Below are 11,356 nucleotides of genomic sequence, written 5' to 3'. Positions count from 1 at the left end.
GAAAAAAAATGAATTTAATCTTTTGGAAAATAATGTCTATGCTGCGAATCACTATATCCTTTATTCATATACATATATATTTTTTTAATAAATCCCAATTGTCGTACTTTAGAGTGCCATGACTGATAATACTGTTGTTTAAACCCAATGTTTAACCTTAGATGTAAACGGGTTTGATAAAATCTCTTACTTTTCGTGTTTACTTAGCTGGTTTACCCATCCTGAACCTCATCAGAAAGGACAAAATAGTTGCCTAGCCAGTGGATTGGATCTGATAGGGTGATTCTCTAATTCAGTAAAAGTGTGTGGGTGAGATTGTGAGCATCATCACCGACTGGGGGCTTGGTGTAAACTGGAAAGGCGACTTCTGGTGGACAGCCTACTCCTACATGTAGGCACAGAGGTCGCGGAGAGAGAAGAAACCCACCGCTCCATGTTCCTCTTAATCAGCTCCGGTGTAGCCTCACTCGACTCTGTCAAAGCTGCATCAATTGCAAATGATTACACGAAAGGAAATTATGACTGAAAACATCTGGGTGCGGCACACTTTAGAGGAAAAGGTTTCGCTCTGCCGGAGGTCGTTCGCATTTTTGCCTTTTGTATTTCCTTGCTGAATGTCGTGGACATTTTGGATTTTTTTTTCTTTAAATGCTCAATGTCAATAAGTCTTACAGATTAAGGACACTTTGTGCTCGTGTCTTCTTTCTTGGTTAGTTTGTTTAAGTAACATCTGGAAGGTAAATACTTTTCAGTGTGAGAACAACTGGGTACGTAAAACAACTTGAGGACTGCTTGCGGAGGAGAATGTGCGGACTGGGCCAGCTTCGAGTTGCTCTTGAAGTGGTTAGCTAGCTGCTAACACTAGCTAAATTAAAACCTATTGAACTACCGTCAAGCAAAAGCTGTGAAGCTAGCTAATGCCCACTTGTCGACATAATCTTGGATAGTAGCACCCTGTCGATAACCTGGACACCGTTAAATGAGACACTGACTCGACTGTAATTCAGGTAAGTGTCTTTGTTTTGCGCAAGTTACTGCTTTCTGACTGTGGGGCCCCCATACAACATGCTAACATTAATGCTAGCTGCAGCGTAGCGCTGATGTCCCATTCTGATACTGTCCGACTTGAGCCTTTTGCATTAATTCAGTCAGTTTTTTTAAACAATTAAATTACAATGTTACACCGTCTACTGAACGCTTATGGTTCAGCAGTTATTGTGACCATACTCCTTTTTTTGTTTAAACACAGAAGTAGGGTTGGACGGTAACAAGAGATTTTAAGCAGCTGTCTGTGTGTGTGTTTTTCTTGGTAACAGCTGTACATTGCTGCCCGTTTTCAATGCTGCTCTCCTGAAATCACAAGAAAAAAATCCAATTTAACGCAGTGCGGTGCTTTTCTAAAAAAAAAATATGACTTGATTATCTGTATATATTGACTGCCATTGCCATTATCATAGTCATACAGCTGCAGTGCAACAGCAGCAGCAGCAGCAGTCACATCTTTTGTTGCGGGGCACCTTCAGCGCTTCGACGGACGAGGGGATTATTAGTGTGCTCAAAACACTCCACATATCGGCGTTTTTCATTTTCTCACCACTCCACTAATCAGATTACTATCCCCACTTAACTCCAATGTAATTTAATCCTGTTGAGATTTGAGATAGATGTGGAGCAAGTCTAGGTTTGATTTTTTTTTTTTCTCCCCCACCTCTCTTTTTTAAAGAATTTTAGCAGGTCTATGCTCGTCGACTTGTTTGTTGTTTTGCCACTCATCTCTCGGGTAAAATGCTGTCAAGACCGAAGAAATCTCAGGAAATAACACGCAGGTGACAACAGCAGCAAGCTTATGCTTCTGTTGTTTTTTTTTTTTAGCTACTTGATTACATCCGTCAATGCTTTGTGGTTTTAACAAACCAATGAAAGCATGATATTATGCTCGCAGCAATAACTAAAGCTATAAATTACTGGTTGTATACTCGGGTAGACATATTTATGCAGCTCTGTAGATTATCTGATGTCAGCAAGGCTCGTCACGAAAATACAAACTTGACCCGGCTGAACTGACCCTTGAAACTGACAGAACAGGAAGCTTTATGTTGCCAAAGAAGGAACACATGGTATGCAAATATGGCATACAAACACTACATGCATCTATGGATGTCATCTAGCCTGCTGGAGAAGGATTTTGCTCCCTTTTTAAAAAGTAAACATTTAGTTAAATGACCACCATTGTTGTGTTGTAAAACAGATAAAGTATCTGATTAGGCTTCAAAGGCCACTCCTCCAGTCTGTAATGAAATAAAAACAAACACTCAGGCGTATCAGATGGCATTTATTATTGTAGGTTCATGATATAAGCAGCTTTTTGTAGATTATAATCCAGGTGTTCATGATAATATTGGCTGATGATATGCATAATCTGACCTTGCAGTTTCTCCCGTTTGGGGTAAAACCGTGTGAACACAAATTAATGTGGCATTATTCTTGTGGTCTCCTCTCTTAGGGCTGCAGCTAAAGATTGTTTTCATTATAGAGTAATCTGCCGATTGACCTCTCAATTAATCTTTTACTCAATGAAATGTGAAAAAATAGCATTCACGACTTCTCAGAGCCCATGGTGATGTCTTCAGTTTGCCTGCTCTGTCTGACTAAAAGTCCAAAACCTTCAGATATTCATACATATTATATTATATTGTCATACATGACAAAGAAAAAGAGCAAATTGTAACATTTGAGAAGCTTAAACAAAGAACTTTTTGCTTGAAAAATGATTGAAACGATTATGCGATTATCAAAATCGTTGCCGATTCCATTTTCTTCCCATCAACTAATCGATTAATCGACCAATTGTTGTAGCTCTACTCCTTTCCACTTTGCAATTTTTGATCATAAATCTAATTAAATATCATATGTTAGACTGCTAAACATAGTGCATACCTATCTGGGGTATAAAACACTCTTTTTCCGCTGAGGTGTTGAATGCCTATGTTGGTGAATATTTCTTCTAGTTCCTTGTATGATCATTTACAACAGACCTTATCTAGAATGGAAGATAAGGTTCACTCCAACAAAGGCCTTTTACTGTGCTGTTCTTTTCTCACACTAGTGCCAAAGTAGTGCTACAGATATGCTTTCCCAACAGATTGTTGTGCCATTTGGAGACAGAAAGAAAGCAGTCAAGCCATGTGTTCTTATCTTCATCATACCCCAAAGAATGTTACTTTTGACTGCATACTGGTCAACACAAAGTCCATAATGCTTCTATTGTGAAATTTTCTGTATCTCTATATCGTACTTTGGGGTTGGACAAATAAAACTCTTGAAGGATTAGCTCCAGGTCACCCAGGTTAAAACCTCTTTTTTTTTTTTCTTTGTGTTCAGCAGTTCTAAACAGCTTGTTTTTCCTTGATTGCAATTCCTTGAAAAGCCCAATGAAATGGGTAATCTTTATTTCCTTTGGGTGATGTAATTCCTGTCGAAATAGGACACAGCAAGTGATCATCCTGCACTGTAAACCAATGAGATATCAGTCAAGAAGAAAAGAGCTGATGAAAAGAGGTTCAGAATAATGGGATGTCTTTAAAAATGTTTTATTGGTTGAACTTTTTGTTAACGCCTAATGATGGTGTCGATCAACTGCTGGGAACAATCCTCTGAGCAAATCTGTTATGTGAGTGTCACTGCGACTGCAAGGTGTTTTTGTCTAATGACACTTCATACCAATTTAAAAAGTTCAATTATCTTGGTAAAATCCTTAAAATGACTATCTAATCAAATCCTTCTGCCTCATTAACAATCCAGAATCTATAAATATGCAAATAATGTTGATTTCAGAAGTCGAACTGCTGGACAAAAGATGTCTCCCAGTTCACTGTTAAAGTCAATTCTCAGTGTTTGTGCACTGGAGGCTTCAAGTTTCCACGTCACACTTTTACAAGTTGAATATTGGAGCAGGATTAGCTTCCAAGCTAGCTGTGATGTCACCAATCGTGCTTGTAGGTCCACCTCCTTAAAAACTGGATCTTCAATGAGCTCAGAGAAACTTTCCACTTTCAGCAGATCAACGTGAAAATGGCTCTCTAGTGTCAAACTCCGCACATACATCATCCTGTACAGTGACGCTCCAGCATTCAACTATAGGAACAAGAAGCAAAACACATTTTTGGATGGAGGGGAACCTTAATATTCTTTCCTGTGTGGCCTTATAAGTTCATATTTCCTCTTAAGCAAATCAAGCCTGACTCATAGGGAAGAGAAATATGCTGGAGTAATGTGTCCATTAAGAAATAGTAGACGCGTTTTAATGACTTAATAGTCATGTGACATCGTTGATGAGTTGCAGGTGATTGTGTATTGCCATAGTGAACATGTGAGAACATTTTGTCACGGTAGGAAATGAGTCACTACATGCTGTCTGTATTTCTGATATTAATATATTGCCATGTGAAGGTGGGTAACTGTCTTTGTGTCGCAGTCGAGCGTGTCATGGAAAAAAACTGTCAGTCTAAATGTCCTTCATATCATTGTTTCAGAGAGGGCAAAAATTCAGCCAATTAAAATATTAGCTTGTACCTACTGTACAGGCTAATATTTTATTTTAAGATTGTTCTCACATTATCGTCAATGTTTTCCACACACATAGAGTGTATTTAGTTGATACAGTTAAAAGGATTTGCCCCGTTCCAAGCAGAGTTTTTAAAACAAAGTGACATTGAGCAAGTTTTTCTTATATAGGTGGCCGTGCCTCCCTTTCTTCTAGTAGCAGGTGCATGCAGAGCAAGGTGTGGTATGTGATATTTTGCCAATTTTCAATAAGAGCTCCAACAATTAGTCAATGAATCACTTTGCCAACTATTAAATCAGTCACCTTTTTCGATGATTCATTTTGACTCTCGTTTGGAGCCATTTGTTAAGAGAAATGTTTCCAAATTCTCTGGTTTCAGCTTCTCAAATGTAAATATTTCCTGGTTTCTTTAGTCCTCTCTCAACAGTGAATGAAACATCTTTGGGTTGTTGACTGTTGGAAGGGACGAAACAAGACATTTAAGGATGTCACCTAGAGCTTTGGAGAAACAGTGATTGACACTTTTCATCATTGTCTTACCTTTTTATAGACCAAGCAACTAATCGATTAATTGAGAAAATAATCAACAGATTAATTCATAATGAAAATAATCATTAGTTGCAGCCCTATTTTCAATAAATGGGATAGCATTTTTATGCTAATGATCCTTAGAACGGATTATTTCTTTCTCAAAATGGGGACAATAAAGAGTCCCAAAACTCAATGTAAGCTCCACCGTTGCCAGTAAAATGTAAGGATCTATTCATAGTTTAATACTGCAGTTGATTAATGGATTATGTTTTCTATTAATACACAACCACAGATATATCCTCAACGTCTGGGAAGCAGTGCGTCATTGTAGAAATTGGGGACATGTGTGCTCCGATGGAAACAGTGACGAAAACAAAAATGGACCATGGTATTATAAGCCTCAAATGTCTTTTTTTTTTTTTTTTTTTAAAGAAGCACCCTTGAGACCTAATAATCTAACCTAACCTAGAAGTTGGCATTTAGTTCCAAGTTAGCTGATTACTCATCAGTTATTCTGCAGTGTAATGGTCATTCATAAATGTCATCACCTCAATGAGGATATTTGAGATACGCCTGTTTTGCCTTTGCCTAGTGTGGACATTTGCAAATGTAAGTGGAAATTCACTCAGCCATATAATCATACATTTTTGCATTATAAGTTACTGAGAGTGGATCCGACTCCACCCCTTCCATTTCTGGTGTATGTCAAATCTATTCCGGTTTGTCTACAACAGAGACAGCGTTGACACGGAGTTGACATTCTCAGCCGTCTTCTCTGACAACGCTCCGCTCTTTACACAGTTTCAGTGTTTGAACTGCGCTGACATCTTTGTTTAAGCTATTAGTAAAATGCAGTGTTTATGCATTTGCTCTGACTGGTTTAGGTAGGAGTTTGTCAGTGTAATCTTTTCCTATGAAGCCTTTGAGCTTTCCCATGAGCTTTTTTTATGATCCTCCTTCCCATCACCGGCCTCTGCAGGGATTCAAAGTGTTTTGGCTGCCAAGAAGTGCTCGTCCTTCTCCTTCAGCAGGTGAAAGCATGCAGCAGAGTGCCAATAGCCGTGTTTCCATTAACCTATTTTTATGCGCATTTTGAAGTAACGCATTAAAAGAGCTTGATGGAAATGTCGAAATTCATAAAAAACGTCCTCCAATTTCTCAAAACGAGTTTTTACGTTCACTTGAGCTGGATTTTGGAAATGTCAGAAGAGTTAATGAGCAAAATGGGTAAGGGAAATGCATATGTCGAATAAATCGCATGACTGATCAGCTGTTTCCGATCTCCAGATAGCCGATACTAGCTGACATGAAAGAACAATTACAACTTCCCCAACTGAAACAAATTCCTGAAGCAATGTAACTATTTTTTTTGTTTCCGGTCGGCAACCTCTACTTCTTCTGCTCTGTTTACTGGTGAATTATTTACGCCTATACTGCCATCTTCTGACAAAACTATGCATTTCGTAGCCTAGTCTATTCGCTTCAAACCAGTCAATGGAAACGTACGTAATTTGCATTTTCCTTTTTTTGCAACATTTCAAAAGTTTGCCTAAAATTCTCTTGCAAATCTAATGGCTAATGGTTGATAGCAAAACAATGGCTAATTTGTCTGCAGACAGTGACAAAGCAAGGTTGTGGGATTAGTCACCTGAGAAAGACGATTAGTGGTTGTCATCATGTCTGTGCAGAGTAAAACTAGAATTGGGAACAAGATAGCAGGTTTTTTTTCGTCTTTTTTTAGATTTTATGGATGAGTGTGTGCCTCCTGATGATAGCAGGGGATTTGTCAGCTAATGTTACACTGAGAGTTTTTTAGTCTTTATAGTAGCACATGCTTCATGGGGGCTAGATCACCATGGTAACTGAAGCTGCACCGCTAACTTGATCTGGAGCAGGCTATATTCAGACAAGGGATGTCCCGAGCTGATATCTATAATTTATGGCAACGTTTCAGTCCCACTGACCTCACTCAGACTGTAGAAAACGCACCGACACACCTTTTCTATACCAAAATCGACTACTCCTCAAGAGACTGACCATTCCCGAAGACTCAAGTATTATATTTCACAATTTTTCCCCAAATGATACTCCTTAAAGACTAAAGGTTTGTTCTCTTTGAGTGTTATTTGATTTAAATGTATTTTGTCACCACACTTGTGGCAGGTGATTCTGATTTACAGTCTGGGGAAGGTCTGTAGGGATATTTTCAGTACTGCTTTGTTTGCCATAATGATAAATCAGTCAGAGATATAGCCTGTTCTTGGTCTGTTGCCCACTGGCTTTTAAAGCTGGCTTAACAAATAGGTTACATACATTAACGACTGTAGATATCAGTATTGAATGAATAGCCTATTAAGCCTTCAATACAGTAGATGGATGGTCCATGACAAGTTTTGTGAGTCTGTATTTTTACTCAGTGTTTGCGGAAAAAAGTGTAAATTTACATCACATTTGACATGCCGGTCCATCAGTTTTAACATACATCAGTGGATTCAGTTTCTCCCTAATGATTTCTCTGCTTGTGTGACCCAGTTAGGAGAACAGCTGTCTCTGCCTCATTCAGTCTTGCTTTCTATCAGCAGATATGTTCATAAAGCCAAATCCTTCCTCAGTTCGGTGTGTACTGGCTAAACAAGAAGCCACACAGGAGCTCACTGTAAACAGCTCCAATCTCCCCTACAAAATAGCTACATGTAAGATTTACAAATTACATTCCTGGTTAAATAAATAAATGAGGAAATTCCGCAGAAGATCTTATGTAATGGAAGGATTTCGAAGGGTTTTTAATTACCGAATGGGAAGAGGAAAGACAAGTTCTTAGAACTACACCCTGCGAGAAATGGTCTGTTGTAATATCGACTACAGATAAGCTTTTTTTATCTCTGCTTTAAGCTGCCTCCATACTGATTTTATGTACAGTAGGCTGGGCAATTCATTGTCTGCAGGCCGTCTACACATGATAAGCGGCCTGCCCTGAACCTTACTTGGCTTTGGGTTGGGCACAGTGTCAAGTGCGACCCTAGTAGATCGGCAATGCATTGTCGGGTCTTTTCTATAACTCATAAACAAGACGTTCCGAAGTCATGCTGAAGAAACGTACGATATCCTGGGTCGTTGTGGTCATTCCCTGGTATGGTGCAGGTATCCCAGCATGAAAACAGCTGCTAGGGATAATGTCAGAGATATTTTAAAGTATATTATAAAGGGAATATATCCACTGTTGTCATTTACTACTTCAAATAATAAAATACACTGAGAATTCTTTTAAATATTGGGTTCAATAGAGTGATTAGGCTCAGTGAAGCCTGTTTTCATTCATATTTTCAGTTCAATCTTAAATAACCATGTAGCCAAAATATCTTTTTTATACATTCAGTGATATTATATGAGTAAACTGACTGTCCACTGTACCCTTAGACAATTTAATTATGCATTTGCACAATCTGTCATTTTTCTTCAGTAATCTTCTCAAACCTTGGTAGCACAGTTGTTTCTCCTCCACTTTGATTGTTTTGTGCTTAATCATTTTACCTTTGCAACTCTAACTACCAAATTCCCCTAGAAGATCAATACACTGATCTTATCCTGAATGCTTTTCATTTGGATCTGGATCCTTTGCCTTTCACTTCAGTGCACTCATAGCTGCTGGATTGGAAAGGTCAGGCTGATGACCAGTGTCATGAGACAGGTTGCACAGGGTTGCCAGCATTAGGTTTTGTGAAGATAGCTAAGGCAAAGATGGCTCCAGTATACTGAATTTGTTGTGTAAGACAGAGCACAATAGTCTGGAGTGACAAGGAGACATAAAGTCCCTGCTGTACTGGATAGTCTCATGCCCTGGTCAGACCTACCACCCTGCATTCAGATTAGCCTAGATTATATCCATATTGATTGCAGCTCAAAGCTGGTTTCAATATGCAGCTCACACACATGTCAGGTGACAACCTGATCAGATATTCTGCGCTGGTCCAGCACAGGCTGGCCATATTTATGCAAATAAATACAAACATCACCTCCATTTCAATAGACGACGCCTCAGTTCAGGCCGTCATTCTTTCTATTCTTGGCTTATATACTCATATGAGTTGAAAAGACTAGTCAGTTAATCAATTACTGTTGTTTGTGATTTTTAGTCTTCTATGACAGTAAACTAAATATCTTTTGGTTTTGGACTGTTGGTTGGACATTTGAAGATGGCACCTTGGAATCTGGAAAACTGGGAAGGACATTTTTCATAGTTGTTGTTGGCGTTTTATAAACCAAACAATTGATAAACCGGAAAGATAATCAGCAGATTAATTGAATCGAATTAGTTCCAGCCCAAGAAATTACACAAACAGTCTTGTTAATGCTTCACGTACAGAGATCATATCGGTATTGTTGTTGATAATTGTTTTGTACATTTAGAGCTACAATGATTAATTGATTGATTACTATTTTCATAATGGAATTATCATTTCAGTCATTTTTTTTAAGCAAAAATGGACAACACTGATGATATGTTGTCTTTCTTTGTCATATTTCACAGTGAATTGAATATCTTGAGGTTTTGGACTGTTAGTCAGACTAAAACAACCATGGCCTCTAAGAAAATGCAACATTTCATAGACTAAACAATTAATCAAGAAAATACTTGACAGACGAATCGATAATGAAAAGAAACGTTGGCGGCAGCGCTACACACAATGATTACACTGGCACAAGTCTACCACTAAGTATGAATGTTACCTGCAGCAGTGCAACCGCAGTATATTTTGGGTGGAATCACACTTGTTGTTCAGAGCTGTTAATTAGAAAAAAAAATAGTGCAAAGTCTGAACAGCTTCTCCTCAACCGAGGCTGACGATATAATACAAATGAAATAAAATCTGCTTTGTGAACACAGGCAAAACAGTGGGTTTGGGACTGTCAAGAAAGCGCCATGTTCGGCTTTCAATCACTGTAGTATGCTGCGATTTTTTTTTTATTTTTAAACAAGCTGTGAACAGGCACAGGCTGGTCAGAGCCTTGTGCACCGACCCTAACACACCATCGCCTTCCTGTGATGTCATGTGACGGCTTGCTGTTTTTGTATAGCAGCTCTGTGTTTACTTCTGTTTACCACTTCTGTTAAAGAACGTACAAGTTGCGTGTGTTCCCTCTTTGATTCGCGAGCGTCTCCTTTTGAGTGTCGATGTCACTAAATAAACACAGCTTCCAACTGCAGCGAGGATACTAGTGTTTGCTCACAGATCCGCGTTTGACATCAGTCTGACAGCAAGACAAATATGATTTGAGTTTACAGTGTTCTGCAGAGTCTATTAGCAGAGCAAAGGAACAGACTGGCCAGAACAAGGAACAGAGAAACTGGTATTACTAATACTTAATTATCTCAGTAATCAAAAATAATGATATTATTACCATAGCAAACAAAACAAACATGCAACTATCTCTTTTACTTGGCTGCATCTGTGTGATTGACTGCATTTAAGAGCAGAAATAAACCCAGTCCTTCCTGAGTTTGTTGGCGTTTGATCCAGTTACATCTTATTAATATACTATAATTGTCTGTCTTATATCCACATAAGGCTCTCCAGAGTATGCATATGTATGAATTTCCTAAGGAAGTCTTTACGGTGCCTTTTGTGAGCATGAAGGAACATGTCCATAATAGGTAATATGTCTATTTTTAACTTACGTGAACTGAAATTTGCAGGTTTAGAGTAGAATAACATCATCTATTTATAAAAAAATACCGCACCCCAGATGCTGGACACATTATCAGATTACAGTTATTCTACAGAAACAGAATATAAACATGAAAAACTATATTTTCAACACATAATTCTGGATGCAGAAGCGAATATAAGTCTTAACTGTGCAAGCCAGAGGATCAAGTACTTCCTCATTGATAGATACAAACAAGGTGCGGGTGATTTCCATCACATGGGCACTTCTAGTTTCAGTGAATAACTGTGTGTGTCGACGGGGCTGTCTGAATGAAAAGCAAGTGGCTGCCTTCCTCCCCCCACTGCCAACACCCCCAATTTGAAAATCTATGCTTTCTTTTGCTTCCAGTGTGTTACGGAGGGAACTTTTGTTTGGCAAGACTCAGTACGCCAAATAGATGAGATGGGGGGATAAAGGCACCCAGGAGGAAGTGGAGCAGAAACTAATGAGTGTCAGTACAGTCCAATGTGTTCGCAGCTGATTGGGAGACCCTATGAATTAAGTCAAAATTTCTCTCCCTTCTCTCCGTCTTTCTCCTCCTCCTTCTCTTAT

The 11,356-nt window shown here is 38.7% G+C and overlaps 1 protein-coding gene across 4 annotated transcripts in view; it reads left to right on the top strand.

Annotated features, from left to right (window-relative positions):
• The first annotated feature begins 226 nt into the window (after positions 1 to 226).
• erbin (erbb2 interacting protein) overlaps positions 227 to 11,356 on the top strand; it is a 57,895-nt gene continuing 46,765 nt past the window's right edge. Inside the window, exon 1 of one of the 4 annotated variants that reach the window (XM_067574989.1) lies at positions 227 to 1,007. The gene's annotated coding sequence lies outside the window, so the exon portion shown is untranslated. The remainder of the gene's footprint in view (positions 1,008 to 11,356) is intronic. The other 3 variants (XM_067574987.1, XM_067574986.1, XM_067574988.1) reach the window with 3 other exon arrangements.

Source organism: Thunnus thynnus, chromosome 19, assembly GCF_963924715.1.
Source record: "Thunnus thynnus chromosome 19, fThuThy2.1, whole genome shotgun sequence".
Classification (NCBI taxonomy): domain Eukaryota; kingdom Metazoa; phylum Chordata; class Actinopteri; order Scombriformes; family Scombridae; genus Thunnus; species Thunnus thynnus.
This window is presented reverse-complemented; position numbering and strand designations above follow the sequence as displayed.